This window comes from Rhinatrema bivittatum, chromosome 4 (assembly GCF_901001135.1).
Source record: "Rhinatrema bivittatum chromosome 4, aRhiBiv1.1, whole genome shotgun sequence".
Lineage (NCBI taxonomy): Eukaryota > Metazoa > Chordata > Amphibia > Gymnophiona > Rhinatrematidae > Rhinatrema > Rhinatrema bivittatum.
In genome coordinates this window covers 160,008,994-160,036,088 of record NC_042618.1, presented here as the reverse complement: position 1 = coordinate 160,036,088, position 27,095 = coordinate 160,008,994, and the positions used below count along the sequence as shown (strand labels likewise).

Genomic DNA, 27,095 nt, shown 5'->3' with positions numbered 1-27,095 from the left:
CAGACCCACATCCAGCTGGGAAGAAGCAGGCTTAGTGAAATCAGAGGAAGACAATTCTCCCTGAGCTTCCAGACAGCGCTGGCACAAATCAGCAGGCACTCCTGGCTGAGATGCCCAAATATGACAAGCAGCGCAAAGAGAAAGAGACACTTAGGCTTCTTAGATACAGATGTCATTATGGCCGACAGCGCACGTCTAGCTGTTTTACTTTTTTAATACATGTTCAACTAGGAACTCAAAAGTTATACGTCCAGCCTTAGGCATGTACACCTAAGCACTTACCTAGGCAGCCAAAAAATTAAGCACACAAAACTTAAGAGCATAGTACCACTTGTGCGCAGAGAGAAACGGTGCTTAAACATGGGCGCACGGACTACAAGTCCAGACTGTGCACCCAAACACGGAGTGCTCAACCTGGATGCACAGCTAGATGCACATGCTGGACCGACAATCCTGTAGAGAGCAGCCTTAGTAAGTGTGTGAAAAGCCATTGCAGCCTACCACACAGCGCACAGTGAAAAGCCTCAGAGCGAGGCCTAACCAAAGAAGGCTGCTCAAGTCCCTGAAATCTCCTGTGGAGCGGGACGAACATCAGACCGATGTGCTGAGCATGGAGAATTTGGGGGGGGGGGGGGGGGGAGAAAGAGGAAGCCCTGCACAACAAAAACCCTCCTGCTAATTCTCTTTAAATCTGTTTTTTTGGTTTTTTTTTTTTTTAACTTACCAGAGCTCAGCCATACCTGGCTGAGTACAGAGATGGTCTCCAGCTGCGGAGGGAGAAGGCATGTGCCATCACCGCCGTGCTCGGCTTCCTGCACCTGCTGCCTTTCAGCTGCTCAAGCAGCTAACTCCACGCCGGCTGAAAAATAAGCTAACAGACCAAGGCACTTGTCTGAGGAACCACGGAAATCGCCTCAAGAATTCTCAACTGTGGGAGGGACCATTTGCTATTACTGCAGGAGAGCAGGGCAAAGTTCCTGAATTCTCCTTTTCTTTAAAATGAAGCAATCCCCAGTGAGGAGATGAACATCCCCCATCTGCTGGAGATGGTGAATACTGGCAGGCTGATGTCATTGCAGGAGTATATATACTGTGATGTCAGCTTGCTTCATCTCCTGGTAGAGGTGCATAACCCATGTTCTGGATTCATCTGACGGGACGCTAAGAAAGGAAGGATTAATCCTCCAAGTTTTGCCAGTCCAGTTGTATGTTCCCAGTGGGATTAGATGGCCAGTAACAGATTTAGGATTTTACTGTCTCAGCCTCTGTTGGTACTGTTGTCCCAGTCTATCCATCCCCTTCCCTACCACTCTGATAAGACAACAGAACAGAAGATCTAAGGCAAAGCCTTCTGTTCTATTTGTTCCAGGTGCACCTCCTCCCCTCATGTCATGGAATGACAGGAAGAGAGGGGCTGGATTAGAGAGCTGAGTGGCTTTTCTTTGCTCCTGCTGTGTGCTCTGACCTCACCCTCTCTTGTTCCCTGCATGTGACAGGAGGAAAGGGGCTGGAATAGGGACTAGAGCAGTTTTCTTTGCACTGTCCCTTCCAGCCTTACTCCCCTCTCTTCTGCAATAGGAGGGAGGGAGGGGGCTGGAGCAGAAAGCTGTTCTCTGCTGAATGAGATTCAGCACAGCAGGGAGGCAAATCTTCAACTGGCTTGCTGCCCCCCCAGATTTTTGACACCTTAGACATGGACCTAGTTTGCCTATTAGCAAATCCAGACCTGCAGTTGGCAAAGCATTGACTGAAATGCATTACACAGCATTTCAGCGTCAGGTTAAGGGCTTAGTTCTCCAATCTGTGCTCTCACACAGGTCGATACAGTTATGCCGCGTTAGAAAGAGTGTGGCAGTGCCGAGCACACCCTAGTTCCCCGCACGCACAGTTGTCTTCACATACCGCTCGATACTCTATTTAAATTGCTTGCAAATGCAAGCCGCATCTGCGAAGAGTTAGGCCCGCGCAACCCATTTTACTGTATAGGCACTTAATACAGCGCCTATACAGTATCCTGGGTGCGCTGGTACCTGTCATTTCAAATGACAGGTACCAGGAAGTGGATGGTTCCCCCCTCCCGAAGCAAGGCGCAGGGCGAAAACTAAAACAAAAGTTGATTATATATATATTATAGATGTCACTTTCAGAATCGCCCATCCCCGTGCCCGTTCATCCGGGCGGCGGCGGGAGTGCGTTCATCCAGGCGGAGGGAGCCGGCGGCGAAAGCGGCCTCCAGCAGCCCCCGCCGGCAGTGAATGAATGCACGCCTGTGTACGACCGTGCAATTTCGGCGCTCAAGGTGTGACGTCACGGCATGTGACTGCCTTGAGCGCCGAAATTGCACGGTCGTACACAGGCGTGCATTCATTCACTGCCGGCGGGGGCTGCTGGAGGCCGCTTTCGCCGCCGGCTCCCGCCGCCGCCCGGATGAACGGGCGCCCACCTGCCCGCCCCCGCCGCGTGGAGATGGGGGATTCGAAAACTGACATCTAGAGAGGATAGAGATAGAGAGAGATATATATATATATATATATATATATATATATATAAAACAACTTTACCAAACGCGGGGCTCGCTGCAAATGTTTGTATATATGTATCTAGCATTATTGTTTTAAGTTAATTTAAGGAATCGCATGTGTAGTGCAATGATTTGAGGGAAAGTTTGCCGTCTACCATTGCCCCTGCCTGTAACGCAGGGGTAGGCGGTAAGTTAGCAGGTTAAACACGGGGCAAAACGGCAGGGTAAAATAGCGATAGTCGGGGCGCGCGTCACTGTATGGGAGGGAAAAGCTAATTCGATAGTTTACATCTGATATACATGCCGCGTGCGGAAGGGGTTACGGGTCGGTTTCAAGAAGCGCTAAGGACCCGTGAAACTGGAGACTATCGCAGGATCGCCTTACGCGTCCGAATTGTGCGCCCACAGCGAGTTACAGATGGGGAATCTCCAGCCGCACTTTACAGTATCGATCTGACAGTGAGCCTCAATGGGTAACTGTTCAAGGTCATTCTATGCTATGCATAGAATGACCTTGAACAAATCTTATAGCTATGTTTAATCAAAATAAGCATGCCTGTTCCCCCAATTCTTCTCTCTGCATCTGCTCAAAGTCTCCTTTTAACCCCAGTTATTTCATTTCTTAAATGTTTATGCGACATAAAAGGCCCACATCTTATATTATGGCCATTTTTACTTAACATCAAAACATTGTTCTTTAGCTACTGTAACTATAGCAGAGGTGGCCAACTCTGGTCCTCAAGAACCAGAAGCAGGTCAGGTTTTCATGCAATAGATCTGCATACAATGGACGCAATTCATGTAAATCTCTCTCATGTATATTCATTGTGGATATCCTGAAAACCTGGTTTGTTTGTGACTCGAGGACAGAAGTTTGCCACCCCTGCTATTCAGTAGCATTATTTTGTTAGTATTAGGAGTATTGCCCATCTTCTCCAAGACAACTGCTCTTATTGTTTACAGTATATCAGGGCACTACTGTCTCTTAACCTGACATTTATCTGCAACTGTTAACACTATCTTCATACTTAGGGTGTATTAGGGTGCTAGTCTAGTTTCATGATGGCACCTAGTACACAAACATCTGTGGTCATTTTGATGATAAAGATGTGTGGCAAGGAGAAAGGAACTTACAGATTTCAGCACAACATTAAAGATCAGAGGAAAAAAAAAAAAGGTCTATATTTTCATAGCAACTTAAAGAACATGTTTTAGGACCCATGTGTGTGTGTTACACTTGCGGTGAGTGGGCAGGGGCTTGGTGGCTGTCATAGAATATCGCCCCATACTTTTAGACATGGGTACTGGAACTATAGCCAAGTCTGAGGAACCTTTGAAGCCAAAACTGCATTGCCTGTTTCTTCTGAGAGGAGTGGCAAGGGGACACCATGAACACATCCCAAGGAATATTGCAAAATTCCATTGCATACCCTTCTCATATCACCTGCAGGACCCACTGGTCCGATTTGATTTAAAAAAAAAAAAAACAAAACAAAACCATCACAGGTTGATCAAGAGAGAGTCATCCCCATATTTCCTGCTCCAGAAGATGGGTTGGCAAACCTTTATTGGGCAGCTCAGGTGGCAGATCTTCCCGAGCCCGTTCCTCTCTTGGGTTGTCAGGGATAAAAGGACTGAGACCTACCGAAAGGCCGAGTCCACTGAAAGGTCATCCCTCTGTAGGGCCAAAAATGCCTGGAATCCTGGAAATACCCCCTCCGGCAACCAAGAAACCAGAGATTCGCCCCAACTTACTAGCTAGTTTCTCCAACTCACTCCCAAACAAGAGAGTGTCTTCAAAGAGCATCTTGGTAAGACTAGCTTTGGAGGCTGCGTCAGTCAACCAATTTCACAACCAGAGTTGACGCCTGGCCGCTATCACCGAAGCCACTCTTGGTCTGGACCTTGACCAGAAATCACAGCCTGCGGCTGCTAAAAAGGTGGACAGCAGGTTCCATAACCGCTCTGGAATTCCCTCCAGACTCAACCTCTTAAGAGAGAATCAGACAAGATCTCGCCACTAGGGCGTAACAGGAGGCAATCTGAAAATTCATCACCACCGCCTCAAAGGCTTGCTTAAGAATATTCTCAATCATATCATGTACATCCTTCAAGGCCGCTCCTCCCTCTATGGGGATAGTCGTCCTCTTAGAAACGGCACATACCAGAGCATCCACTTTGGGAAAACGAAAACACTCTCTCACAGCCGGATCCAGGGATACAGGCCCTCCAATGTCTAACCCCCTTTAAAAATTTGCCTCTGGGGCATCCCATTTCAGATCAATCCATTCCTGAATGGCATCCATCACAGGGAGAAAACAAGAGGCTTTACATAAGAAAACCAAAATGGTATCCTTCTTCGGCTCCAACATAGCATATGAACAAGGAACACTCAGCTGTTTCAAGGTCTGGGAAATCAGGGCCAGCAGTTCATCTCTATGAAAGAACCACAACATGGTTAGATACAGTTCCAGCCCTGAAGGAATTTCCACCATCTTCCATGGTATCAGGAATGGCATTATCAGTGCCATCTGGATTCCTGTCTGGAACACTTGCATGGAGCAGAAGCGAGCCCCAGTGCTTAAGCATAGGACTGGAAGAAGGAGGAGCCATCGGCTGAGGGTCCGATCAGACAGAAATGGGCGAAGCGGAGAACCGTGACTGAAGAAAGGCTTGTAAGCCTTGAAAAAATTCCACCCAAGAAAGAGCAGTTGGGTCAAGACCAAACCCACAAGGTACTGCAGCTGGTCCCACAGAACTGCCCTCGCCAGAGGAGCCAGTCAAGGGAGAACCAAGATCTAGCATCCCCCCAGTCAAAGTCATGACTAACTCATCATCCGAAAGGGAAGAGCCAGACTTAGTAAAATCAGAGGACGACAACTCTCCCTGAGCGTCTGAGCAGCACTGACAGGTTAGAAGCCAGATCAAGTTGAGAACATTATTATTATTATTATTATTAAATTGCCATACTGGGTCAGATCAAGGGTCCATCAAGCCCAGCAACCTGTTTCCAACAGTGGCCAATCCAGGATACAAGTACCCAAACACTACAGAGATCCCTTGCTACTGATGCCAGTAATAGCAGTGGCTAAACCCCAAGTCAACTTGATTAATAGCAGTTAATGGACTTGTCTTCCAAGAACTTATCCAAACCTTTTTTAAACCCAGCTACACTAACTGCACTAAGCACATCCTCTGGCAACGAATACCACGAGCTTAACTGTGTGTTGAGTGAAAGAATTTTCTCAGATTAGTTTTAAATGTTCTACTTGCTAACTTCATGGAGTGCCCCCTAGTCCTATTATCCAAAAGAGTGAATAACTGATTCACATTTACCCGTTCTAGACCTCTCATGATTTTAGAGATGGACAACTCTGTCAACAGTGGCACAACTGCAAAAGGAAAGAGTGAAGTGAATAACAAATCTCAAATAGAGTCTCATAAGGAGTCCAGGAAAAGCAATAACCTTAAAGAGAGTACCTGGAAGGCTATGACCACAAATGCTCATAGTTTGGGAAATAAAATCCCAGATCTGCAGGCCCTAATGACTGAGGCTGGATTGGACATTGTTGCTATCACAGAGACATGGTTCACAGAATCTCATGATTGGGATTCAACAATACCAGGCTATAACTTGTTAAGGAAGGACAGAGAGGATAGAAAAGGGGGAGGTGTGGCTCTTTATGTCAGAAACAACATCCAAGCATCTGAGCTGCAAGGAAGTTGGGGCAAGGAAGAAGCACTATGGGTCGACCTAAAAAAAGATGACGGAGCGTCCATTTATATTGGAGTGGTTTACAGGCCTCCAAACCAAAAGGAAGAGCTGGACAGAGATCTGGTTGAAGACATCCATAAGATAGGTAAGAAGGGAGAAGTGGTGATCGTGGGTGACTTTAATATCCCAGATGTAGACTGGAAAATCCCATCTGCAGAAACTAAAAATAGTAGAGCGATAGTGGATGCCATGCAAGTATCTTTGTTCAAACAAATGGTGTTGGAACCCACGAGAGAAGGAGCTATACTCGACTTAGTGCTCACTAATGGAGATAATGTCTCCGATGTCCAGGTGGGCACCCACCTCAGCACCAGTGATCATCAAACGGTATGGTTTAATATCACTAAAAGAATAGGGAAAAGAACCACAAAGACCCGAGTTTTACAGTTCAAAAACACAGACTTTGAGGAAATGGGGAAGTACCTGGAGGTAGAACTAAAAGGATGGGAGAACGAGAGAGATGTGGAGCAGCAGTGGACCAATCTAAAAGGAGCAATCACCAAGGCAACTACTCTATATGTTAGAAATGTAAAGAAAAGCAAAAGAAAATTGAAACCTATCTGGTTCTCAAAGGAGGTAGCTGACAAAATTAAAGATAAAAGAACAGCATTCAAGAAATATAAAAGATCCCAAAGGGAGGAACATAAAGAAGAATATTTGATTCAACTGAGGGAGACAAAGAAATTAATCAAGTTGGCAAAAAGTCAAGCAGAAGAGAGGATTGCCAAGGAGATAAAAAATGGTGACAAAACATTTTTCAGATACATCAGCGAAAAGAGAAAAGTCCATAGTGGTATTGTGAAATTAAAAGGTGGTAAAGATCAATGTGTGGAGAGAGACGAAGAAATGGCAGAAATATTAAACGATTACTTCAGTTCTGTGTTCACTAAAGAAGACCCTGGAGAAGGACCATCTCTACACAACAAGAAACTGGAGGGAAGTGGAATAGATGATGATCCTTTTACAGTAGAAAATGTATGGGAAGAGCTAAAGAATCTGAAAGTGGACAAAGCCATGGGGCCTGATGGGATTCATCCAAGGATACTGAGGGAGCTCAGAGATGTTCTGGCGGGTCCACTGTGTGACCTGTTCAATAGATCCCTAGAAACGGGAGTGGTGCCGAGAGATTGGAGAAGAGCGGTGGTGGTCCCGCTTCACAAGAGTGGGAACAGAGAGGAGGCTGGTAACTACAGACCGGTTAGCCTCACTTCAGTGGTGGGAAAAGTAATGGAATCACTGCTGAAAGAGAGAATAGTGAAATATCTACAGTCCGGAGAATTGATGGACCAGAGGCAACATGGATTCACCAGGGGAAGATCCTGTCAGACAAATCTGATTGACTTTTTTGACTGGGTAACCAAGGAATTGGATCAAGGAAGAGCGCTCGATGTCATCTACTTGGATTTCAGCAAAGCTTTTGATACGGTTCCGCACAGGAGACTGGTGAATAAAACGAGAAGCTTGGGAGTGAGTGCCGAGGTGGTGACCTGGATTGCAAATTGGTTGACGGACAGAAGACAATGTGTGATGGTAAATTGTACTTTCTCTGAAGAGAGAGCGGTTTTAAGTGGTGTACCGCAAGGATCGGTGTTGGGACCGGTCCTGTTCAATATCTTTGTGAGCGACATTGCGGACGGGATAGAAGGTAAGGTTTGTCTTTTTGCGGATGACACTAAAATCTGCAACAGAGTGGACACGCCGGAAGGAGTGGAGAGAATGAGACGGGATTTAAGGAAACTGGAAGAGTGGTCGAAGATATGGCAGCTGAGATTCAATGCCAAGAAGTGCAAAGTCATGCATATGGGGAGTGGAAATCCGAATGAACTGTATTTGATGGGGGGGGGGAAGGCTGATGCGCACGGAGCAGGAGAGGGACCTTGGGGTGATAGTGTCTAATGATATGAAGTCTGCGAAACAATGCGACAAGGCGATAGCAAAAGCCAGAAGAATGCTGGGCTGCATAGAGAGAGGAATATCGAGTAAGAAAAGGGAAGTGATTATCCCCTTGTACAGGTCCTTGGTGAGGCCTCACCTGGAGTACTGTGTTCAGTTCTGGAGACCGTATCTACAAAAAGACAAAGACAAGATGGAAGCGGTACAGAGAAGGGCGACCAGGAAGGTGGAGGATCTTCATCGGATGACGTACGAGGAGAGATTGAAGAATCTAAATATGTACACCCTGGAGGAAAGGAGGAGCAGAGGTGATATGATACAGACTTTCAGATACTTGAAAGGTTTTAATGATCCAAAGACAATGACAAACCTTTCCGTAGGAAAAAAATCAGCAGAACCAGGGGTCACGATTTGAAGCTCCAGGGAGGCAGATTCAGAACCAATGTCAGGAAGTATTTCTTCACGGAGAGGGTGGTGGATGCCTGGAATGCCCTTCCGGAGGATGTGGTGAAGACCAGAACTGTGAAGGACTTCAAAGAGGCGTGGGATAAACACTGTGGATCAATAAAGTCAAGAGGCCGCCAATGAAGAGTGGGTGACTCGCCAGAATGATGGCTACTGCCTGGAGACAATACCCTTATTCAATAAACATATACATGCTTACTGTGACTCCAACATCGCTCTAAGCTTCAACAGCAAGAGGAAACATGGAAAAAAGGATTTGCACTCACAAAGAGGGGAGTAGCTGGCTTGTTACGGCGGTTACTACCCCAAACCAAATGTGCCTGATACTTCACTTTCGATGCATATCCAGCATGGCTCTCTGCTTCAACGGCATGGGAGAAGACTGATACATCACGCATTTCCAGCATAGCTCTCTGCTTCAACGGCAGGAGAGAAGAAAAACAACCAATAAGGGCTGAATAGCATAGTCTGGGTAAAACAAGCATGGGTGTAGCTTGCTTACTGCGGTGGTTACTACCCCTAACTAATCAAGCTTGATATTTCACTTGGATGCAGCTCCATCACTGCTCTCTACGTTAATGGTGGGGGTGGAAGGGAAATAGAACCAAGAGCTAAGAGAAACAGATAAGTATGAGAGAAAAAAATGTGTGAAGCTTGCTGGGCAGACTGGATGGGCCGTTTGGTCTTCTTCTGCCGTCATTTCTATGTTTCTATCATATCCCCCCTCAGCCGTCTCTTCTCCAGGCTGAGCCCTAACCTCTTTAGCCTTTCCTCTCATAAGGGAGCTGTTCCATCCTCTATCATTTTGGTCGCCCTTCTCTGCACCTGAAGGACTGCAGGTGGCACTCTCAGTTAAGTAGCAGTGCCCTAAAAGTTTTTCAGCTCTGTGCCTCCATTTGCCAGCAGGGATGCAAAACAAACTTGTCGGGACTAATCTGGGAGAGAACAGGAAAACAGAATTACAATACAATAAACTTTCTTCATCAAAACAGAATGAACTGGCAGCAATCAAACAGCAACAACCCTACCTACAAAAAGGCAACATTACAAATATTAGGAAAACAGAGCAAGCTAAGTTACTACAGATCTCTAGCAGAATACCACACTTCAGAAGCTCTAATATGACAGGCAACACAGATAGAAGACACTTAGGCTTCTAGCTTACCAGCACCATCATGGTGGTAAGTGTGCATTGGAATAGCTTGCACTAAAAAAAAAAAAAAAGCACCCAAAAAATAAACACGTCAAGAAGGCACAGCAAGACACATGCACAACGTGAGCACCAAGTTAAGTGCATAACGTTTGTAAGCATAAAAAGCATGCCCAAAAAACACACGTACAGTGTGTGCACAGATCTGACGCACTGCGCACACAGCCAGCCTATAGAGGGCAGTAGCAGGCGCACAAGAGCGGGCAAAAATGGCCACCGCAGCCTATCACGTGGCATGCAAGAACAAAGCCTAAGAGTGGGGCCTAGCCCACCACAGGCCATTGAACCCACCCAACTGCCCAGCTTCCCAACCAACAGTAGTGAGAATGCGCCAAAAATGGAGACCGGAGGAAGTCCCGAAACCCCTCTGTCTCTGATGCAGGTTAAAAAAAATTTTTGTTTTAATTTTTTTAAACCTTACCATAGCTCAGCGCTCATCAGCTGAGTACAGAGACGGTCTCCGGTTGCGGGGGGGGGGGGGGGGGGGCCCATCTGCTGTCACCACCTCGCTCTGCCTCCTGCACCTGCTGCCTTTCAGCTGAACTAGCAGCTAAGTCCATGCCGGGAAACCCAGCTACCAAAGCAAGGCACACCTCAGGAATTCTCAACTGGGGGAGGGACCATTAGGTATCACCACAGGAGAGCGGGGCTTTCTTTTCCCTGATTTAGAATTGCAAAATTTCTCCTTCCAAAAAGCTTGAAGCAATCCCCATAGGTAGATGCATGTCCACCATCTGCTGGAGACAAGCTGGAGACCGGCAAGCTGCAGGTCACTGCAGGGCTATATGCACTGTGACGTCAGCTTGCTCCGTCTCCATCTGCTAGCAGGGGAGCATAAACCCACTGGTCCTGAGTCCATCTGTCTATACGCTAGGAAATTGAATTGTACAGCCTGGGAAAACAATGTCCTTTTTGGTTACTGTCTGAATCTAATTCCCCTTTTCCTCTGCCATTTAAGCAGAGAGCAATGATGGAGTTACATCAACAGTATGAAGGGTTAAGGCTAGTAACCTCCACATCAGAAAGTTACCCCCATGCACTCGTTAGGTGTGTATGTGCAAAACTGGGGAGAGGGTGTGGTGGGTAGTACACTTTCCACCTTGCAGTTTCATGCTCCCTCCCTCCTTTCCAGCCCCCATTTTGGTCACCCGCAGCACCTTCTCTTTTTCAGCTGCAAGCCCTGAGCTCTGGTCATCCATGCTATTCAGTTGTGCTGGTGCCACTTCTGCTTGGCCTGCAATGCTAGGCTCCCTGCCATGTCCATTCCTTTATACTGTCCTGACTCTTTTCAGTTAGCCAGGGGCTAGAAGTCCACTAGCACAACTGTTCAGTCTGGCAGTGTGGCTCCAGCACTTACGTTTTGGCTTTTGCTTGTCACAGGCAGGATTAGCAGATGGATATCAAGTTCAATGTCAGTGTCGCAGATGGGGTTGACAAAAGCAAAAACACGAGCCCTTGATTTCTTAAAACTCCCTAAAACCACATCCCTATGACTGAATCACACAAAAGATGTGCATATACCTCTGCTCAAAATAGAATACTGTGAGCCAGCTGGGTGGCTCATGTGGAAAGTGTTGGGCACTGCCATGTGGAAAGTCCACTGGTCAATCCCCTGTATCAGATCAATGCCCCTAGTTAGCTGGGGTGAAAATCATAGTCATTGACTAAGGGTGATATTTTGTGGCCAGATTCAGGACCCATCAGCCTCCTTTTGAATTTAGTTACTTACCTTTTCAAACCTGTGCTCAGGGAATGTTACAATTCAGGGACAACTGAAAGGACCCTGTCCCGGAGGCCTGACAATTGAAGTACTAGAGGCAATGAAAGGTTAAGCAACTTGCCTAAAGTCACATGGCATGGGAAAAGCAAGATCTTAACAGTGCCTTCTTGGATTCTCAGACTGTTGCTCTAAGACATTCGCCAAACCAGGAGACGACCTGGATTATAGCCTCCAGCTAGCCCTAGGAGAATTCAATGCAAAATTCAAACAAATTCTGTGTGTTATCTGTCAAAACAATATAAAAATCACTTTCTTTGTATAATTTAAAATGCAATGAGAAATTTTTACTCAAAGTACAGAAATGAAAAAAAAAGTGTTATGTATCATTTCCCAGGAGTTCTACAAAAGTACATAAGGCTCCCCCACCCCAACAGACTTTTTCCTCTAGTTATTGTTCCCCAAATCAGGCTCAACTTGGGATCTTGGAAAAAAAAATCCTCAAGAAGTTGTGAAAATTCATGGCATCAGATCCCAGCCCTTGATCTGACAAAGCTGGAAGTACAAACAGAGCAAAAAGAAACTGCAGAGTCCAAAAAACAATGAATACTGCAAGCAACTTGGGGAAAAAGACTTACAAAATATGTAATCTGACAACCTACAGTACTGTATAACACCATAAAATCTAGAAGTTTAAACTTCAGTCACAGCTCATTTTAAAGATTCGTAAAATATTGGAACTGAATGTCTTATAGAACATGCCTGAAGAGTCACATTTTTTCCATAAAACATTTTAAAACAGCCAGGACATCAGTATCAAGGATCCACCTATTCTTTAGGGAAAGAAAATCCAGCTGCAAGATAGACATGAGACACAGAAGTGCTATTCCACAGCTACAAAGTAAATTAAGGTTTAGGCAGTACCGTATAACAGAGAAATACAAATTCTGGACCCCTTCCCAGTGGCCTGCATCTGTTTAACATTACCGCCTAGACAGATATTTAAGATTGGTGCATGCGATCTAGTACCCAGATATAAAGTCACATTCTTGTTTGTAACCGTTTGCCGTCGAAAAGTAAAAAACAAATATTCTTGTTATAAAGATTTATATATGTTTTTATTGTAAAACCATCGAGCAATGCTATAAAAATAAGCAGTAATAAACTGCTTTGGTAGCTTTAATTAATGCGGTATACAAATTTGTTAAATAAAAAGTAACCATAGACAAACAGTAGCAAACATTTTTTTTGCACTGATCGCCTGCAGATTAAGATAAAAGCAAACCACTTTAGAAAACCCATGTAGTGAAACTTTACCGATTCTCATACAACACACAGAGGAAAGCCTTTGAAAATGGTGAAGATTCATCCTTGGAGAACAAACGCTACCTTTAAGCAGCAAACTTGTTAGTCAATCTTTCAGGTGCCCCAAAGCGTGAGAGAAATAGTTTGGTGAGCACACTGCAGCAGAGAAAGTGGCGGAGCCTTTCCTATCAGGGATTTTCATTCAGTTGCAATTATACCAAGCTAAACTGGGCAGAAGGCTTCCTCGTGAAAAAAAGGAGCGAGAGGTAAATCATTAACGCTGCTTCTGCCCTAGGATCTTCAGCAAAGTGCCGCGGGGAAGTTCCTGCTCCAGTTTCCCACGGGCACGGACGAACCCTCTTTCCTCACAACTTCAGCCAACCCCTTTCCTCCTTGGCTTGCACTCCGTCCCCCTCCTGCAACGGAGAGGTATTCGGCGGAAACTCACCTGCACAGGGGCACGCAGATGGAGCTCTGCAGCGGGTACTCGCTTACACCCTGCAAACGATCCTCCGAAGCGTGGACGCGCGCCACCGCCGCTGTCCCGGCTCCCCGCTCTTGGCCAGTAGCCAGGGCAACCACAGATCTTACGCCCCCAAATCCCAGCACGCGCGCGTGAACCACCAACACAAAACTGGCAGTGAAAAAGACCCCACGATAAGATCCCGGGACCAGAGTGTAACGTCACAGCAGGGCGGGCCGGCAAATTAAAGGAAATGATAGGCCTCCAGCTCAACCGTCTTCTGTCACGTGATTCCTCAAAGCCACGTTCACACTCTGGATTTTGCCAAATAATATGGCAAGGCAAGGCAAGAAGGTTTCGTGTCAAATAGGCATGCATGATTTCAAAGGGCATTGCTAAGCACGAGCACAGGGGGCCGTTCTCAGCTGTATTAGCTAGTGTTCTGAATCGTAGGCAGGCCAAAACAGCTGTTCTGTTTACTGCTCCAGCCCCTCCCTTCCAGTCAATGTGCAGGGAACAGGAGAGGAGTGGCAAAAGAAGGGAGCAAATCAATTGTTTTCTACTTTCCAGCGAAAAGGGGTTGAATTAGCATAAAATTGAAACGTGCCAATTCACCCTCTCTTTGGCTCTATTAACATGGTTTATTTATTTATTTAGAATTGTTATAAACCCTCGTTCCATATAAAGATCACAACTGTTTACAAAAATAACATTTATAACTATAAATCAGCAAATAATGAAGGGTTACAGAAGTAATTATGCAAAACCCCCCCACTGCTCACATTACACCACCTTTTGGCGACTCACTCCTTGCATGACCTTCATAATAGGCATCATTGTGCGGCAACTTGTACCATTTTTTCACTCTGCCTTATTTTTAATCATCGGTCAGTCCAATTTTTTATCTTTTTCAGTGCTAAATAATTAAAGTGCTCTGTGCTTATTCAACTGTTTCTACGAAGAAATTCTCCTCATTCAATAATGTAATATCACTTAACTTGTAATTCCAGTATGTAATGCTGTTAATGCCCAAGTTGTACATCCGATAATGTGTGGCAACGTGATGTGTCTTCACATTGCCGTGTCTGTGCCCGACACTGTACGGTGTTTCGGACGGGATCGTCCTTCTTCAAGGGCAATATTTCTTTCGGACGAGATCGTCCTTCTTCAAGGGCAATATTCTGCGCCATAAAAGAACTTTCATTAGACTCTGAATAGCTGTATTAACAAAATCCAAACATGCATCGCTACTTACTCAGTTTTTCCACCATTGTTACTCTCAGCGTTTTTTACGATCTTCTCTTCCGGTTTTCCACTTCCCGCCTCCGTTTTTTTAAACCCCCTTACGTAAGTGACGTCAACTCGCGTCACTCTGTTCCTACAGGGAATACCACTCAATCATGCTATTCAACCCCATCGGGCTCACAGTGCGCATCCAAAATATCCACTGTTGCTCCTTTAAATTTAACAAAACATGGCGAGTTTTAGAAGTAGTTGGATCGTTACAACGTGGTGGTGATCTGAATGTTTTGTTAAATTTAAAGGAGCAACAGTGGATATTTTGGATGCGCACTGTGAGCCCGATGGGGTTGAATAGCATGATTGAGTGGTATTCCCTGTAGGAACAGAGTGACGCGAGTTGACGTCACTTACGTAAGGGGGTTTAAAAAAACGGAGGCGGGAAGTGGAAAACCGGAAGAGAAGATCGTAAAAAACGCTGAGAGTAACAATGGTGGAAAAACTGAGTAAGTAGCGATGCATGTTTGGATTTTGTTAATACAGCTATTCAGAGTCTAATGAAAGTTCTTTTATGGCGCAGAATATTGCCCTTGAAGAAGGACGATCTCGTCCGAAAGAAATATTGCCCTTGAAGAAGGACGATCCCGTCCGAAACACCGTACAGTGTCGGGCACAGACACGGCAATGTGAAGACACATCACGTTGCCACACATTATCGGATGTACAACTTGGGCATTAACAGCATTACATACTGGAATTACAAGTTAAGTGATATTACATTATTGAATGAGGAGAATTTCTTCGTAGAAACAGTTGAATAAGCACAGAGCACTTTAATTATTTAGCACTGAAAAAGATAAAAAATTGGACTGACCGATGATTAAAAATAAGGCAGAGTGAAAAAATGGTACAAGTTGCCGCACAATGATGCCTATTATGAAGGTCATGCAAGGAGTGAGTCGCCAAAAGGTGGTGTAATGTGAGCAGTGGGGGGGTTTTGCATAATTACTAAGTAATGATCGTTCCCAAGCTCGAATAGGAATCGTGTGTCAGTTGAAGGTTATAAGTTTGGGTTACAGAAGTAGTCATAAACAGGCATTAACATCTATAAAATGAAATGTTCCAATGCATATTAACTAAAGATCTAGGACATATGAGGTGAAGTATAGAAAATAAAATAAAAAATTTCACATATTAGTCAGAAAGCTGAGCTTTTTACAATTTCTCCTTAAATTTGTTCCTCATGCATCAATTAGTATCTCTTGTCCTTGTTATTGTAGATCGCTACATTCTGATGTTTTAAATTAGGTTGTATGCATTTTTTAATAGCTGTGTTTTTAGCTCACATTTAAATTTATTTCTATCTGGTATCAAATGTAACATCTCAGCTAGGGAATTCCAAAGTTTTGGACCCACTATAGAAAACAAATGATCTCTTTCATGCATCAGGTGTGTGCTTCGTATTGTGGGGATAGTATAATATGGGTATCCAGGACTGACGCTTCTGCTCAAGCCTGTCCCTTCACAAACAGTCAAATAAATACTCAAAGAACTGGAGTGGGATCAAACAGGCCGCAGCTTTATTATCAAAACACCCAGGACCCGAGCCAGGTATCCATAACAATAAACCCCCACTGCCCATCCGCCACAGTCCAGCAAGACGGGCTTTCCAGGCTACCCAGCCTGAAACATTGACATCAATAAAGCGCATCCCATGACCCCCGTCACCACCCAGAAAGGAGCCGAGCATGTCGACCCCCGCCACCATCCAGCAAGGAGTCATACCAGCAACAACTGCACCCAGTTGTTCTGCTAGGAATCCCTGACATGACCCCTGCCAAGTCAGACAGCTGTTAACCAAGCCTTAAACCCCCAATTGGCTCAGGCTACCCACCACCCCCCAATCTAGCTGCAATAACATAACCCCCGAACAATAAAGTGAACTAATAGGGACGGGCGGGCAGGATGTCGCGCTGGGTGCAGCAGCAGGCAAGTGGCGCTTACTCGACTGCACAGTGCACACCAGAAGCCCAACCCCAGCTCCTCCCACTCCCGACTGCACAAGCCCCCAGGGAACCAATTGGTTCCCGGAGACTCCAAGTGGTTTAAATTTAAACCACCAACTACTCTAACGGCTGCAAGCAGCCAACCAGTCCACGAGGCACCAAGTGCCCACCCTCCCCTCACCCTCACCCCCCCTATCCATCCGGCCTACCAGACTAGCACAGCAAGCCTGGATCCATATTACAACGTCCAGGCAGGCATGGGGCCTACCTGACCTGCCATAATATGGGTAGCCAGGACTGCATCTTCTCCCCACGCCCATCCCTTCATAAACAGTCAAATAAATACTCAAACAACTGGAATGGGATCAAACAGGCCACAGCTTTATTACCAAAACACCCAAGAGCCTGAGCCAGGTATGCATAACAATAAATCCCCACTGCCTATCCGCCACAGTCCAGCAAGACGGGCTTCCCAGACTACCCAGCCTGAAACAGTGACATCAATAAAGCGCATCCCATGACCCCCGCCACCACCCAGAAAGGAGCTGAGCATGTCGACCCCCTCCACCGTCCAGCAAGGATTACTGTAACTCTCTTCTCATTGGTCTCCCTGCATATGCCATACGCATTCTTCAAATTATCCAAAATGCGCTGAGAGAGTGGGAAAGACGATCAGGAGACACGAACTAGCTGCCATCAGCTGAGTAACCCCAGGGCGAGCGGTGCCTGCCAGCCCAACGGCGATTTTTCACAGCTGAGAGACCGCTGACGCCAGGGGGCGGACCCAGGAAAGAAACAGGAAGCCCTACAAAATCGGGCTGCGAGCGGCTCTCACCCTGAGCGAGTGGGAAAGAAGGTCAGGAGACACGAACTAGCTGCCATCAGCTGAGTAACCCCGGGGCGAGCGGTGCCTGCCAGCTCGACGGCGATTTTGCACAGCTTTGAGACCGCTGATGTCAGGGGACAGACCCAGGAAAGAAACAGGAAGCCCCACAAAATCGGGCTGTGAGCGGCGCACAGCAGACGCTGGCGCACCGCCCAAGCCGCGCGTGCCTAAGGGGCGAGCGGCATGTCAGGCTTTGCCTGGCTTCACCTGGATCTCGCCTGGACCTCACCCGGAACCTTTGGACTTGACGTACAGTTTTGTAAGGTACAATTTCCTTTCTCCTTCCCCGATTTCCTATGGACCATCATTGTATGATTGTGTTAGCTAATACAGCCAGAGGAGAAGAGGAGTGATTTCCTTGTATTGGATTGTTGATTTGAAATATGCCCCCTAAAAGGAAAGGGAAGGTGAGGGTGTTTCCCTCCCTCCCGTTGCCCTCACCCATACAATCAGAAATCACCCGATTCATGACCTCACCTGCATTTAACAAGGCAGGTACCGAGGAGCCTGATGTGCTAGTCAGTCAGGGAGGACTGACTATGCCTGCAGAGGAGGCCTCCCTCAGTCCTAATACAGGACTGCCACCAGCGCAGAGAAACGGAGATGGGAATATAGGAGAAGCTTCTGTTGTATCCATCTTATCCAGCCCAGATGCGGGAATTTTTGAGACCTGCAATAAAGGCTTGGATTTACAGTCAGCGGAGGGTGTCCAAGGAGCAGAAGGAGGAATAGAACCACTGTCTCCTTTTAAAGAGAATCAGCTGACCAACGGGACACCCCACATCCCGATTATCCTTCCTGCTGTGGTCACTTTAGACAATCTATGGGAGATGATGGCTGGAATGTTAAATAATATTAAAGGGTTAGAGTCTAAAGTGGATGCGTTAAGTATTGGGAATCAAAAGGAACATTCTCAAACTCAAAAACAAATTAAAGATTCGATAGAGAGAATTAAGGTACTTGAAGTAAGTGAGAAGAAACATCAGGATTTCCATGTAGCAGTGGTTAAGGACAGAGATAATATAGCACGTAGAATTGAAATTCTTGAAAATAATGCCAAGCGTTTTAATTTAAGATTTTTAAACTTCCCCAAGATAATTGGAGAAGGTCCTTTAATTTCCTTGAAAAAGTTTCTTATTGAAAACCTTGGTTTCGAACTAGAAATGTCTCCTGTAGTAACCAACTGCTATTTTTTGCCTAAACCTAAGAATGTAATGTTGCAAAGATCAGATCAAATGTTTCAGGGAGATTTAACAAACTTTTTAGAGGATTCTTCAGCCCAGGTGATTGAAAGGGGCACTTTGCTGATAACGTTTTCATCTTTAAATGATATTAGTTTGGTTATGAAGAAGTATTTCAGCAAATACCCCATAAATCACCTGGGAAAAGTGATTAAAGTTTTCCCACACTTAGCAGCATCTACTCAGGAAAGGCGGAAATCCTTTCTGGGCTTCCGCCAAGAAGTGGTTGATCTAGGTTTTTCCTTCGTATTGAGATTTCCATGAAAATGCTTAATTAAAAAGCAAGATGAAGTTTTCATATTTTTCATACCTGACCATCAAAAAAACTTTTTAGAACAACGGAAATTAAGAACTTCATCCCCAATGTCTAAAGATTAAAATAAATTAAGGAAATGCAGATTATGTATTAGTTTGAATATTAAGAGTGTTTCGAGTATTATTCTCCCAAATTCATAGATATCATGCATCTCTCTCAAGGTTGTTTTGAAATGGCAAATGGTATTTGTTAATTTTACTTTAAATAATTTTTATGTAATTATTCTCCTATTACCAAACCATTGTTTTTTGTGTTTCTGTAAATCATGAATTAGGTGATTTATTGGAAAAATCTATAAATAAAGTATTAAAAAAAATTAAAAAAAAATAATTATCCAAAATGATGCTGCAAGATTCCTGACAGGAACCCCCATTCATGATCACATCATTCCAATTTTGTAATCTCTGCATTGGATTCCTATCTCTTTCCGCATTCAATATAAATTAATAACAATTATTCACTCATTGATTAATAATGAACAGTGAACACTCGCTATGGTTTGTAGCAACTATGAAAATTCATACCCCCTCTAGAGCTCTTTGATCCTCCAGCCAAACTTCACTAGGTATCCCGTCTCCTAAAGCAGCACACCTTGACGAAAACGGGGAACGTGCCTTCTCGTTAGCAGGTCCCTTCCTCTGGAATTCTCTCCCTGATGAAAAGGAGTTGATTTGTACAATGCAGCTAACAGACAGGCCGATACAGTACAGTGCGCTCCGATGGAGCGCAGTTAGCCTGCTCTTGGACGCGCGTTTTCCCTTACCCCTTATTCAGTAAGGGGAGGAAAACGTGCGTCCAACCCGTGGCACCTAATAGCGCCCTCAACATGCAAATGCATGTTGATGGCCCTATTAGGTATGCGCACGGGATACAGAAGGTAAAATGGGCAGCCAAGCCGCACATTTTACTTTCAGAAATTAGCACCGACCCAAAGGAAGGTGCTAATTTCTTCCGGCACCGGGAAAGTGCACAGAAAAGCACAGAAAAGCAGTAAAAACTGCTTTTCTGTGCACCATCCGACTTAATATCATGGGACCTCCGACTTAATATCGCCATGATATTAAGTTGGAGGTCCCGAAGAGTAAAAAAAAGTTTAAAAAAAAAAAAATTTGAATTCAGCCCGCGGCTGTTGGGCCGAAAACCGGACACTCAATTTTGCCGGCGTCCAGTTTCCGAGCCCGTGGCTGAACGCCACTCTCCTGCGGACTTTACTGTATCGGCCTGAGAGTTTGTAGTGTACAAATCAACTCCTCTTTTTAGAATTTTCATCCCTTATAAAGTAAAAAATTCTTTAATGATGTCAGTTTTACAATGGATACCTCTGAATGTGTCTGTAACACCCTCCCCCCCTAACCCCAACCCACCTCCTGAAAACTCACCCCGAATCAAAGTACCACGGCGTGTGTAAGATATGTGCATATAACTTCAGACATGTGCGTGTGAAGAGTATTTTATAACCTGCGCTTTTAGGTTATAAAATAGCACATATTTTTGTGCGTGGCAAGATATGCATGCTTATGGGTGCACACGCAGCCCTTTTAAAATCTATCTTTATTTGTTTAAGAAGGCATATGAATGCTGAAACAGCTTGTCGTACCTCTAGAGGCATGTCCTACCCCCTGAGATAAGATATGAAATCCATATTTTTATTGTTTTGATATTATTGTTGCCGTCTATTGCGCTGATTGTAAATGTATGATTGTACCTAGCCCTGAACGTAGAAAGGGAGGGCAATAAAAGTTTTAAATAAATAAATAAATAAATAAGTGGCAGAACACTCTGAGTCTTTAAGAGACCACTCTAGAAAATTAGAAGACATGTCTGCTGGATGCTGTACTTTACATGAATCTCAAATTTCCTTGATTAATGAAAATAAGTTATTCACCAACGGGTAGATTTTTAAAATGTTGCATGCATGGAAAACGGGGGTTACGTGCATGGCTGGGCCTTGCGCATGTCCGTGCATATCTTCAAAGGGGCTCAGCCACGTGCATAACTCCCATAACATGCAGAATGCCAGGCCGAATTAATGGAGCGGGATGGGGCAGGGCTGGAGGTGGCCAGTACAGCGGCCATTTTGCCGCTGTGCCAGGGAAGGGATCACCGGTGCACATGTTGCTACTGTTCCAAGTATTAAAATCTGCCGCATATGTGTGCATATTATAAACTACATATTATAAACTACATATCATGTAGTTTATAATGTGCGCATGATATAAAATAAACATGTCCATGTGCATGCGCCAGGAAACGTGCGCACATCGACGCACGCATGTAAGTTTAGAAATCTACCCCTAAGAATAGAAAGATTGGGTAATCTTGCTAAAAATTTGAATTTAAGATTTTTAAATATCCAAAATGCTCATAAATTCCACCAATAGAGATGCTGCATACATTTTATTTAGAGTTCTTGAATATTTCTAAGGAACATATGCCTATTTTTTCTAAGGCTTATTATTTACTTTTTTCTAATAAATCTTTTCCTGGAAACTTAGGCAGAGTTGAGCCGATGAATAAGAGTTTTGGGATCTTAGAACTTTTGGAACTATTTCAGTATGTCATTAATGATAGAGCTATCTTGTTAGTAACATTTAAATGTGGGGTTTGAGACTTTTTTTAAGACTTAAAGGTACATCTTTCTTAGGACATAAAAATGTATTCATTCCAGATGTGGTAACAGAGACCCAATTAAAACATAGGGTCTTTCTCTTGAAGAAGTCTAGAGTTCTTGATCTTGGAGTCACATTTCTTTTGAAATTTCCTTGTAGATATTTGATTACATTCTATGGGCCTGATTTTAAAAAGCATTTACATTCAAAAATGTAACTACTATTGTAGCAATTTTCAAAAGCCATTTACTCTAGTGCACTTATGCTAATAAATCTGATGGGCAGTTCAATGGCATTTATTGTAGCAATTTTCAAAAGCCCACTTATTTGAGTAAAGTGAATTTACTTGAGTAAAACCCAGTTTTATGCAGGTAAATGCTTTTGAAAATCAGACCCTAAGGGAATAAGTATATGATTAGTAATCTAGTGCAGTTTGAAAGCTTTTTGCAGAACAGGGAAAATTAAGCATCTGTAACTTGAATAGGTTTCTTTTTGGGAATCTATTTCAGTTTTGATCATTTTCTCTCCTTGATGGGGTCTGTAATTACATCCAAGGTTCCAATGGTTTGTAATATGTTTCTTTGCAAAGTTTTACTTTAGTGTATATTCATAAATTCATAAATAAAGAGGTTAAATAAATAAGTAAGTAAATAAATAAATATAAGAAAATACAATGATAACAAAAGAAAAGTCTACTTGGTGGTGAATGCTAGGTTGAGATTTACTTCAATTAAAGCTGTGGCCTATATGCTCAAATATTTTGGTTGTGTTTCAAGATTAAAGCTAATTTGATAGGTTGCATTGGCATTAATACATTTTCAACTGGAAATAACATATGGCACAATGTTATTTTGGCGGGGGTTGGGATGTTTGGAAGGGGGAAGGAGAAGAGGTGTAGCATGCCTGTATTAAGTCACCAGTGATCAAGGCCAACTAGGGTGGGGAAGCCAAGGCCATTGTCCTTGGCTTCCCCACCCTAGTTTTAATTAAAAGTGGGTTCCAACTTCAGACTTCCGCATTGGGACCCCGTGGTTTGGGGCAAGTCTAGGTGTGTCAAAGTCCCAAGGGGCAGAGCAGAGAGGAGGAGGGACAATTGGCATGCCATGTCCAGATAGTCAAGGCAGATAAGGTATTGTAGGGACAAAAAAGGGTATAAAAGGAATGGGTGGGCAAACAAATAGCAGTTTCAGTGGCAAGAAAGAGCAGAGAGCCAACAGAAATTTTGATCCCGCCCACTACACCCATAATCCCAGTTCATTACCAAGGAACATTCAGCATTCTGGGACTTGTCACAGCAGCAACATGCGGCAATTCACTAGCCTAAAAGGAAAACAAAATGGGGGCACCAGGGCTGCTGGTGGTATTAGTATTAGCTCAATTCAAACAGCCCCCAAATACTCAGACCACAAATGGTGGCTAGGGAAAATGAAAATACAATATAAAAAACAAGAATAAAGAACTCAGGCCATGAATCTGGCTGGCCTGGGAATGTGGTGAAATAATAAATGGTAGGGACAGCTCAGCAGCTGATTCTTTTTTGTGATACTAAATCATTAACCTCCAAATGTATGATGATAATAACAGGCTTAGGATGCACCCTGGCCACCTGCCAAAGCCTGGGAATCAGCTGGTCCCATTTCATACCTCTCTGCTCCATCCATTTTACGATCACTTTTCTTGAGGTATGCCCAATGCTTTGCCACCTGATTTCATTAACATTCTTTTTCTGGCCCATTGTATAATGGAATGACCTACAAACCACACCATTTATGGCCAGTGTTAACAGGCTGTCCTTTGCCCTGCCACAATAAGATAATTAATATAAGACAAAACATAATCATTGCTAATTCTGTTCACCTCTCTCATAGCTTTATAATGTCTGATTTCCAGTGCCCAATTTATTGACTCTGCCTATTCTCCATACCCAATTCCTTGGCCAGTGATACCGCCTAAAAGAGTGCATCCCATATTCTTCGGGGCCCTTGTCTGCTATCTCATGGCATCTTGAGATCATCCTCTGGATCTGGAATTATGAAAGTGCTGCCCCATCTTGTGTTTAAAGAATAGACTCTCCCCTGGTGGCCTTAGGGCAGTACACTCCACCACCTGAACTAAGCATAATGACTTGTCCTGTGCCTGGCATAGTAATACTTTGCATCCATCTTTCTTTCCTCTGGGTTGTTGCAGCCACACCTTCACCTGCTCTTCACCCAAAGGCACATCACCTTCTACTAGTGTCAGACCATGTATTATAAACCTGATTTCAGGCACAACCTCACTAGGAATACTGCTCCAAATAGCTTGGCCTAATAGCTATCCCAAAACACCCTAAGCAGGGCCTCCAACATTTTCACTAAGATTTTGGTTGGGCTTCCTCCAGTCCTTAGTTATCCCTGAGCACTTCTTTCACCCCTCCATTATTTTCTATATCATGAAGGCTTTTGTCAAGTTTTCCATACCACTAATCTTACTTTTGATTAGTGCACATACTGAGAGATATGCGTGTACTCACGTGCTTTTAAAAATCTGCACAGTGCGTGCCGGCCTGAGACACGTGCATATCTCCCGGCTTTCACGCATGTAAAGCATTTAAAATGACCTTTAAGAAAATACCATCGGGAAGTGAAGGAAACAGCTTGATCTTCACCTGGAACTGGAAAGAAGCAGCGATGTAAGTGCTGCGATCATTAGACCCGCCCCCCCCCATGACGTCACTAACATCGGACAGTTAAGACAGCCTCAACACCAGGCGTCGCGTGTGGGAAGCCAGATAACATCAAGGGGCACCCTGCAGCGCTTCTCACCCCACAGTCATGGGAGGGGAAGTGAAGGAAACAGCTTGATCTTCACCTGGAACTGGAAAGAAGCAGCGATGTAAGTGCTGCGATCATTAGACCCGCCCCCTCATGATGTCACTAACATCGGACAGTTAAGACAGCCTCAACACCAGGCGTCGCGCGCCGAAGGGGGCGCGACAAAGGGGCTCTCCCCTTTGTGCACCCCTTCATGCAAACCTTTGTGTATATGTAAAAATTTATATTTATGTTTCCTTTGTTAACTAAACTGTTTCATTGTATTCGACTAAGGAATTTTTTCCTGCTTTTTCTGTTTCACTGTAAACTGGCATGATTTGCATTTAATGCAAGAATGTCGGTATATAAAAGTTAAAAATAAAAAAATAAAAAAATAAATATAAAGGCAATAACAGCTAGATATGATTTTGGTTTACATCACTGAATAGCCCCTGTCTTTAGCATCCGATAAAAACTCCACCAGAATATCTGTGCTAAGGTTCCTCTGGCTCATCAGACCCTTCTTGTTCATGATTATCATCAGTTTTTCCCAGCCACGCTTGCAGCTTTTCCACATGTTTTTTGCTAGAGAATGCTGCACCAGGTCTAATGCTCTAGGAGCCCAATATTCCAAGGCGCCGGTGGTATTTTCTTAAAGGTCATTTTAAATGCTTACATGCGTGAAAGCCGGGAGATATGCACGTGTCTCAGGCCGGCACACACTGTGCAGATTTTTAAAAGCACGTGAGTACACGCATATCTCTCAGTATGTGCACTAATCAAAAACTTAAAAAGGATGCAAGGCAAGGGTGGGGTTTGGGTAGGACATGGGTGTTCCAGGAAGTTACTTTGAAATGTGCAAACGCAGGGGTCCCCACTGTATAACTTTACTTCTGCTAAGGTCGGCGTGTAAATATTAAAATAAAAAAGAGTAGGCGAGTCAGCAGGGTTTTAAGGATTGGGGTAAAAGGGAGGCTAAATAACAGGGAAAGTTAGGAAATCCGATCCATTAACTGGGCAAACTGGGACTGAACTGGGAAAAAGGGCTATTGCGTCGGCACACGTTTCTAATAAAATCACCCCCACTTATACAGTAGAGCCGGCATTTGCACGCACATATACAATTGTGTGCGCATGTACAGCCGATTTAATATCATATGCGCATATACGTGCCGGACTCCATCCGATGATGTCACCTTGGGGCATGCTGAAAGTCCAAGTAGAGGCTATCAACTGTTTGATCATGAAATTTTGGTAGTTTCCTATCCAGATGCCGAGCTTCCTTCGCGAGGTGCAGAGGCTGTGGCCTCCATTTGGGCTAACAGCTCTTCTGTGGGATCTCATTTTGGTCATGAAAGCGTTTGTGGCCTCCTTTATGAGTCTTTTGAAACATGCTTCACTTAAGAATATTTCTTTGAAGGTGTTTTTCTGATGGCAATCTATTTGGCTCAGTGGATTTCTAAGTTTCACACTTTTCCCTGTACAGAGCTGTGTAATCCCACCCCACCACAAGAGGATATGGCAACTCCTAGTACCATGCCTTCCTTTCTTCTAAAAGCAATATCAGTGATCCTTCTCAGTCTATTTTTTGTACGGCTTTCTATAGGATGAATATCAGGGCAACACATCTTTTGGAATTTTAAATATCTGCTGGGTACTTAAGTATATGGAGTATTAATCCTTTCTGAACAACACACAGGCTGTTTGCCTTGTTTGGAGGGTCACATAAGTGAGAGAGGCCTCTAAAGCTACTCTGGCAAATTAGATCATGGATGCAATATTTTCAACATATATGCCGTGCGACCATCTGACATCCAAGGTATTTGCTTATTGTGTTACAGCTCAGTTGTCTTTCTGGATGGAAGAAATTGCTTTGAGGAGGCAGCTACTTGGTAGTCCTCAAGTTCTTTTCTCAGTGTTTCCAATTGGATGTGTTTGCCAAGGAGAATGCAGCCTTTGGGGCTGGCATTCCTAAAGCAGCCTTTGCTTCCTCCCTTCCAATTTAGTTGGCCTTTCCTACTTCCCAGTTGTCTCAACTGGACTGGTGTAGCTGGATGAAATGGAAGGAGACATTTTTACCTGTTAATTTCTTTCCATGAATTCTGGAAGCTAGGCCACATAGAAAAGAAGGAATTCTTTTTTTTTGTCAGGTAACTGTCTTATAGGGATGCATTAAAGAGGGGGAGATCCTCTGGTCAGTCTTTAGTTGTTTTTACTCTCTTGTTCTCCCTTTTGTTAGAGGTTATTCCTTACAGGGAGCAGACAGCTGGTGCATGGTAAGAGGATCTCCTCTCCAATAACATATTTTTAAAGTTTGTTTTTGTGTTTTTTTCACTTTGAATATTTATGTTCAGTGTTTTGTTATAGAAATACTGAGTTATTCCTGTGCTGCATCACCTATAAGCAGTGGCGATATCACCAAGAAAATGTTATCTGCCTCTAACTGCTGATAGGGGAATATAACCCACTTGTCTCAACTGGTTTGGGGTAACAAGATTCATAGAAAATGAATGGTGATTGCTGAGAAAAAGGTAAAAAGTGGAGTGCCTCAGGGATCTGTACTTGGACCAGTGCTTTCTAATATATTCATAAATGATCTGGAAAGGGGTACAACGAGTGAGGTGATCAAATTTGCAGATGACACAAAATTATGCAGA

General features: G+C 44.2%; 1 protein-coding gene across 2 annotated transcripts in view; it reads right to left on the bottom strand.

Moving 5' to 3' along the window:
- STXBP6 (syntaxin binding protein 6) overlaps positions 1–13,779 on the bottom strand; it is a 281,082-nt gene extending 267,303 nt beyond the window's left edge. The window contains exon 1 of one of the 2 annotated variants that reach the window (XM_029599020.1): positions 13,335–13,779. The gene's annotated coding sequence lies outside the window, so the exon portion shown is untranslated. Of the gene's footprint in view, positions 1–12,970; positions 13,183–13,334 lie in introns of those variants that run through there. The other variant, XM_029599021.1, reaches the window with a different exon arrangement.
- Positions 13,780–27,095: the final 13,316 nt, after the last annotated feature.